Here is a 10736-nt window from a genome sequence, read left to right on the forward strand (position 1 = left end):
ATCTTACATTGGTCTGTCAAGTGGAGAGGGATATCTCAACCCAAGATTTTAGCTGGTCAACCTGAGGCTTGAACCATGTTTTATTCTTTTTCTTCCATACATATTTTAAAAAAATATGAAAAACCTGTTACTTTCCAGCATTTTCATTGCGTCATGATCAAAGGAATGTTGTTATGCGTCGAAATTGATGACGTCATCAACAATGCACACTGCGGCTATGCCGCAATGTATCAATTGATGACATCAGGTTATTCTCTAGCGCGTGCGAGCTGTCTTACAACGTATCCCCTTTGTAAGATAGAGTTATCTTTTCCCTAGCAACCACGGAATATCCTCTTGATTTATGGGAGAATACATTATCTGCAACTACTGTTTTCCTTATAAGGATGGTCGTCACAAGTCATCAAGAGCAAATACCACCTTAACTCTATACATATACCAAATTAACTCTATACATATACCACCTTAACTCTATAACATATACCACAATTAACTCGTATACCAGTATACCAAACACTCTATACATATACCAAACCTTTATTTAACTCTATACACATATACCACCTTAACTCTATGTACATCATATACCACCTTACCTCGATACATATACCAATTAACTCTATACATATACCACCTTAACTCTATACATATACCACCTTAACTCTATACATATACCACCTTAACTCTATACATATACCACCTTAACTCTATACATAGTTACCACCTATAACACTATACATATACCCACATTAACTCTATACATATACCAAATTTTAACTCTTATACATAATACCCACTTAACTCTATATAACATAGTACCACCTTAACTCTATACATATACCACCTTAACTCTATACATATACCACTATAACTCATACATATACCACCTTAACTTCTAATAACATTACCACCATTACCTCTATACATATACCACCTTAACTCGTATAACATATACCAATTTAACTGCTATACATATTACCACATTAACTCTATAGATATACCACCTTAACTCTATACATATACCGCCACCATTAGAATTGTATACATATAGACTACCTTAACTCTATACATATACCACACCTTAACTCTATACATTATACCACCATAACTCTAATACATATACCACAATTAACCTCTATTACAAATCCTCAACCTTAACTCTAGACATATACCACCTTAAACTCTATACATATATACCACCTTAACTCTATACATATACCACCTTAACTCTATACATATACCACCTTAACTCTATACATATACCACCTTAAACTCTATACAATAGACATATACCAACTCTATACTATACCACAGATAACTCTATATAAACCACCTTAAAACTCTATACTTATACCACCTTAACTCTATACATATACCACCTTAACTCTATACATATACCACCTTAACTCTATACATATACCACCTTAACGTCTCTATACCTATACCACCTTAACTCTATACACATGTACCACCTTAACTCATATTATACATATACCATACTTCCTTAACTCTATACATATACCACCTTAACTCTATACACATACCACCTTAACTCTATTTTTTTACATATACCACATTAACTCTATACATATACCACCTTAACTCTATACATATACCACCTTAACTCTATACATATACCACCTTAACTCTATATACATATACACCACCTATAATGACCTACCTTACCTATACACATACCAACTTTACACCATACATTACTAGAAACACTTATACATATACCAATATTAACTCTATACATATACCAAATTAACTCTATACATATACCACCTTATAACTCTATACATATACCTACCTTAACTCTATACATATACCACCTTATTAACTCTTTACATATACCACCTTAACTCTATACATATACCTCACCATTAACTCTATATCATATACCCTCCTTAATTCTATACACCCATACACCACCTAATTAATATACACATATACACTTAACTCTATACATATACCACCTTAACTCTATACATATACCACCTTAACTCTATACATATACCTCCTTAACTCTATACATATACCACCTTAACTCTATACATATACCACCTTAACTCTATACATATACCACCTTAACTCTATACATATACCACCTTAACTCTATACATATACCACCTTAACTCTATACATATACCACCTTAACTCTATACATATACCACCTTAACTCTATACACATATACCACCTTAACTCTATACATATACCACCTTAACTCTATACATATACCACCTTAACTCTATACATATACCACATTAACTCTATACATATACCACCTTAACTCTATACATATACCACCTTAACTCTATACATATACCACATTAACTCTATACATATACCACCTTAACTCTATACATATACCACCTTAACTCTATACATATACCACCTTAACTCTATACATATACCACCTTAACTCTATACATATACCACCTTAACTCTATACACATATACCACCCTTAACTCTATACATATACCAACTTAACTCTATACATATACCACCCTTAACTCTATACCATATACCAACTTAACTCTATACATATACCATCCATTAACTCATATATACATATATACCACCTTAACTCTATACATATACCACCTTAACTCTATACATATACCACCTTAACTCTATACATATACCACCTTAACTCTATACATATACCACCTTAACTCTATACATATACCACCTTAACTCTATACATATACCACCTTAACTCTATACGATATAACAACCTTAACTCTATCCACATACACCTATAACTCTAATAACCCATACCAACCTTTTACTCAATACATAGACCACATTAAATCTATTACAAATACCACCCTAACTTATACATAATACCACATAACTCTTATACAGATAACCACCCTAACTCTATACATATACCCTACCTTAACTCTATACAATATACCACCTTAACCTCTATACATATACCACATTAACTCATATACATATACCACCTTAACTCTATACATATTACCCTTAGACCTAACTCACATACATATACCAACCTTAACTCTATACCATATACCACCTTAATTCATAAAAGCACATATAAGACCACCTTAACTCTATTACATATAAGCCATCCTCACCTATACATATACCACCTTTAATCTATACACACATACCACCTTAACTCTATACACATACCCACCTTAACTCTATAACATATACCAAATTAACTCTATACATAGTAACCACCTTAATTTCTCATACACATACCACCATTAACCCAATACATATACCACCCTAACTCTACTAACACATACCTACATTAACTCTATAACAATAATACCACCTTAACTCTATACATATACTACGCTTACTCTATACATTACCACCTTAACTCTATACATATACCACCTTAAACTCTATACATATACAAATTAACTCTATACATTATACCACTCTTTCACTCTTAAGCATAAATACCAACCTTAACGTCTATGACATATACCGACCTCTTAACTACTATACATAACCAACCTACTCTATACATATAAACCTTTAACTCTATAACAATATACCAACCTAACTTCTATACAGTATACCTCCATAACTCTATACATATACCACCTTAACCTCAATATACATATAGCCAACCCTAACTCTAAACATATACCACCCTTAACTCTATACATATACACCGTTAACTCTAAACATATACCACCTTAAACTCTAATACATATACCACATAAACTCCTAAAACATATCTACCTCCTTATAACTCTATACATATACCACCCTAACTATAATACAAATACCACCTATAAAACTCTATACATGTACCATAACCCTGACCCTAACTCTATACATATAGTCACCTTAACTCTATACATAAACCACCTTAACTCATATACATATACCACTAAACTCTGATACATGTAACCAACCTTAGACTCTATACATATACAACCTTCACTCTATACATCTACCCTCCTTATCTCTATAACATACATACCTCCCTAACTCTATACATATATATACCACTTCAACTCTATACAATAAAACCACCTTAATTTTCTACAACACCTATACCACCTTAAACTTTATACATAATACCATGCTCCTTAACTCGATACGATCCATACCTCCTTAACTTCAATGACATAAAACCACCTTAACACTATACATATGACCATAATTAACTCTATACATATACCATCCTACTCTATACGATAATTCCACCTAAACGTCTATACATATACCTCCATAACCAGTAACCCTATACATATTACCACCTTACTCTATACATATACCATAATTAAACTCTACTATACATTTATCACCCTAACTCTATACATTATACCTCACCTTAAACTCTGATAACATATACCAGCATATCTCTATAATATACCACCTTAACTCTATACATATACCACCTTAACTCTATACATATACCACCTTAACTCTATACATATACCACCTTAACTCTATACATATACCACCTTAACTCTATACATATATACCACCTTAACTCTATACATATACCACCTTAACTCTATACATATACCACCTTAACTCTATACATATACCACCTTAACTCTATACATATACCACCTTAACTCTATACATATACCACCTTAACTCTATACATATACCACCTTAACTCTATACATATACCACCTTAACTCTATACATATACCTAACTCTATACATATACCACCTTAACTCTATACATATACCACCTTAAACTCTATAACATATACCACCTTAACTCTATACATATACATCTATACATATACCACCTTCTATACATATACCACAACTCTATACATATACACCTTAACTCTATACATATACCACCTCTTATACATATACCACCTTAACTCTATAACTCTATACATATACCACCTTTTAACTCTATACATATACCACCTTAACTCTATACATATACCACCTTAACTCTATACATATACTCACCTTACAACATATACCACCTTAACTCTAACTACATATACCACCTTAACTCTATACATATACCACCTTAACTCTATACATATACCACCTTAACTCTATACATATACCACCTTAACTCTATACATATACCACCTTAACTCTATACATATACCACCTTAACTCTATACATATACCACCTTAACTCTATACACATATACCTCCTTAACTCTATACATATACCACCTTAACTCTATACATATACTTAACTACATATACCACCTTAACTCTATACATATAATTAACTCTATACAATACCACCTATACTATACATATACATATTACTCTATACATATACCACCTTATACCCACCTTAACTCTATACATATACCAATATTACATCACCTTAACTCTATACATATACCACCTTAACTCTATACATATACCACCCTTAACTCTATAACTCTATACATATACCACCTTAACTCTATACTCTAATATTATACCACTCTATACTATACCACTTAACTTAATAATAACCACATAACATATATACATATACCTTAACTTATACATATACACAACTCTACTATACCACCTTAACTCTATACATATACACCTTAACTCTATACATATACCACCTTAACTCTATACATATACCACCTTAACTCTATACATATACCACCTTAACTCTATACACATATACCACCTTAACTCTATACATATACCACCTTAACTCTATACATATACCACCTTAACTCTATACATATACCACCTTAACTCTATACATATACCACCTTAACTCTATACATATACCACCTTAACTCTATACATATACCACCTTAACTCTATACATATACCACCTTAACTCTATACATATACCACCTTAACTCTATACATATACCACCTTAACTCTATACATATACCACCTTAACTCTATACATATACCACCTTAACTCTATACATATACCACCTTAACTCTATACATATACCACCTTAACTCTATACATATACCACCTTAACTCTATACACATATACCACCTTAACTCTATACATATACCACCTTAACTCTATACATATACCACCTTAACTCTATACATATACCACCTTAACTCTATACATATACCACCTTAACTCTATACATATACCACCTTAACTCTATACATATACCACCTTAACTCTTTAACTCTATACATATACCACACTCTATATACCACCTAACTCTATACCTAACTCACCTAAACTCTATACATATACCACCTTTATAACTCTATACCATTAACTCTACATATACCACCTTAACTCTATACATATACCACCTTAACTCTATACATATACCACCTTAACTCTATACATATACCACCTTAACTCTATACATATACCACCTTAACTCTATACATATACCACCTTAACTCTATATACACCTAACTCTATACATATACCACCTTAACTCTATACATATACCCACCTTAACTCTATACATATACCACCTTAACATTATACCACCTACATATACCATACCAAAATAACTCTATACATATTAACTCTATACATATACCACCTTAACTCTATACATATACCACTCTCTATACATATACCACCTTAACTCTATACTACTATAACTCTATACACATATACCTATACATATACCTTAACTCTATACATATACCACCTAACTCTACATACCTTAACTCTATACATATACCACCTTAACTCTATATACATATACCACAATTAACTCTATACATATATACCACCTTAACTCTATACATATACCACCTTAACTCTATACATATACCACCTTAACTCTATACATATACCACCTTAACTCTATACATATACCACCTTATACTCTACCATATACCACTCTCTATACATATACCACCTTAACATATACCTATACATATACCACCTTAACTCTATACATATACCACCTTAACTCTATACATAATACCATATATACATATACCACCTTACTATATAACAATACATATACCACCTTAACTATATACATATACCACCTTAACTCTATACATATACCACCTTAACCACCTAACTCTACTCCACCTAACTCTACATATACCACCTTAACTCTAACATATACCACCTTATACATATACCACCTCAACCCACCTTAACTCTATACATATACCACCTTAACTCTATACATATACCACCTTAACTCTATACATATACCACCTTAACTCTATACATATACCACCTTAACTCTATACATATACCACCTTAACTCTATACACATTCCACCTTAACTCTATACATATACCACCCTTACCTCTATACATATACCACATTAACTCTATACATATACCCAACCTTATACTCTTATGACCTATATTAACCACCTCTTACATATACATATACCACCTTAACTCTATACATATACCACATTAACTCTATACACATATACCATACCACCTTTAACTCTATACATATACGCAACCTTAATTCTATACATATACCACATTAACTCTATACTCTATACCACCTATAACACTATACATATACCACCTTATATAACTCTACCTCTATACATATAACTCTATACATATACCGACCTTAACTCTATACATATACCACCTTAACTCTATACATTTCCCACCTTAACTCTATACATATACCACCTTAACTCTAATACATATACCCACCTAACTCTATACCTATACCACCTTAACTCTATACACATACCATATACAACAAAAACCCACCTTAACTCTATACATATACCCACCTTAACTCTATACAACTATACACCACCTTAACTCTATACATATACCACCTTAACTCTATACATATACCACCTTAACTCTATACATATACCACATTAACTCTATACATATACCACCTTAACTCTATACATAATACCACCTTAACTCTATACATATACCACCTTAACTCTATACATATACCACCTTAAACTCTATATACATATACCACCTTAACTCTATACATATACCACCTTAACTCTATAACACATACCCTAACTCTATACATATATACTCACCTTAACTCTATACATATACCACCTTAACTCTATACAATACCACCTTAACTCTATACATATACCACTCCTTAACTCTATACTATATACCACCTTAACTCTATACATATACCACCTTAACTCTATACATATACCACCTTAACTCTATACATATACCACCTTAACTCTATACATATACCAAATTAACTCTATACATATACCACCTTAACTCTATACATATACCACCTTAACTCTATACATATACCACCTTAACTCTATACATATACCACCTTAACTCTATACATATACCACCTTAACTCTATATACCACCTTAACTCTATACATATACCACCTTAACTCTATACATATACCACCCTAACTCTATACATATACCACCTTAACTCTATACATATACCACCTTAACTCTATACATATACCACCTTAACTCTATACATATACCACCTTAACTCTATACATATACCACCTTAACTCTATACATATACCACCTTAACTCTATACATATACCACCTTAACTCTATACATATACCACCTTAACTCTATACATATACCACCTTAACTCTATACATATACCACCTTAACTCTATACATATACCACCTTAACTCTATACATATACCACCTTAACTCTATACATATACCACCTTAACTCTATACACAAATACCACCTTAACTCTAAACATATACCACCTTAATCTATACATATAACCACCTTAACTCTATACATATACCACCTTAACTCTATACATATACCACCTTAACTCTATACACCCTTACATATACCACCTTAACTCTATACACATATACATATACCACCTTAACTCTATACACATATACCAACTCTTAACTATACCAACATAATACCACATTAACTGCATATACACATATACCACCTTAACTCTATACATATACCACCTAACTCAATACATATACCACCTTAACTCTATACAAATACCACAACTTAACTCTATACATATACACACATTCAACTCAGTTATACATATACCACATTAACTCATACATAAACTCTATACATATACCACCTTAACGTCTATACATATAGCACCGACATTTGAAGGATTTCCTCATAGACCCACAATGCACCTATAAACTACATCTTTTAAGGTAAAACAATTAAAGTAAACATGAAAATCAAAACAGCCATGTGTAGAAAGCAGGCATCATATTACTAGTGTTTTTTGCTCATAAGAACATATACATGTAAAATTATCATAGTAAATTGCATATGAGAAACTGGAAACTTTGCAAAAGTCAATTGACCTGGCAGAATTTGGCTCACAAAGGAACATTTCCTACGGTATTTCCTATAAAAAAAACTTGACATTGATCTTACACATCATTCAATAGTTAATTATAAGGAGCTCAGAAATATTACGGTACTCTGTAGCCCCTAACACACGTTAGTCTATAATTAGCTAGTAATGCTAATCATTATAGTTTATAACCTTATGCTTCTGCTACAATTGCATTTTTATTTGAAAACATGACACCGAAAAACAAACTTTGTTATTGCCTGGCCTTAAATTAAAGGTCACATATGTCTCGACAAAGCTGTACAAATTGGTATATTAATCTTTCATAAATACATTGACATTAAAATTAAATACCACACCATTTTACTAGTCATTACTAAAGGGAATGACTTTGGAATTAAGTTTCAAAGCTACGAGCATCATTATAACAGTTAGTATGTAACATTTGTTTTTCGATTTAGGCAATATCATCTGTTCTTTAAACATGATACATATTTTTCAATATAATTATTAGATGTACATGTATGGCCTTTCTACTTCATAAACGGTATATAAAAAATTACCGTGTTTTATATGATCTATAATATGACAAGTATAGATATCTGATCATTATCAATACGCTGTATATGTTTTGCCACAAACGCAGAGAGGAATGCATTATTATACAATCTGTTGTCAAAATGATTATAATTCAGCTATATAAAACCCTACAGCAGTTTTAACGACTTCCTAGTTCTTTTGTGAAATTTCAGACTATTATTTATTTAAAGTTTCCTCAATCATTTACTCTTAATATTGATCTAGAATGTATACACATACATTTAACAGAGTAATGATGACACAATATATTTCTAATATAACATGCATGACGTATAATTACAATGTAATTGTGTCAGTAAACCTACGTACATTACACATATTAGCTAGTCATAAACAATTAACACTTGTATTTTTTCTAAATAGAATAACATATTTCTCTGAGTTAACATTCATTAGTAAGTGATGAAATCCTAATGCAGCTATATGCTTGATTTGAGATGTTTGTATTCCCAGATTAATTGCCCAATAGTATAAAAACATATTCATCCATCAAGATATGAAATGCACAACTGTCTTTGTAAGACAGTCTGATTTTTTTTCTTCTGTGAAATCTCAATGCAGTATATATCTGTGCATCTATACAGCTGTCACATTCTGTTTTTCTACATGTATATGACAAGAGTTATCTATTCTTGAGCGTAGGTATTGTGTGCATGCTGTAATTACAGAACATGAGTCAGAAATTCCTGCTACTATGTGTGACGACTACAGGCAGAGCTTTTTCTCACTCCTTTGGGAATGGGGCCCGTGGCTTTTAATTTGGGAAAGTGTGCGACAAAACCAAGATTTGGGAAAAATTATGATCTACGTCTGATAATGGAAAGAGGGATCTTTTCTCTGCTTTTCAAACTTTTACTTCATATTACTACATATGAAATTTGAAAAAGATTTTACAACTGTACAATTTATACATATAAATACAATTAAAAATCATG

Source organism: Argopecten irradians, chromosome 7 (genome assembly GCF_041381155.1).
Source record: "Argopecten irradians isolate NY chromosome 7, Ai_NY, whole genome shotgun sequence".
Taxonomy (NCBI): Eukaryota; Metazoa; Mollusca; class Bivalvia; order Pectinida; family Pectinidae; genus Argopecten; species Argopecten irradians.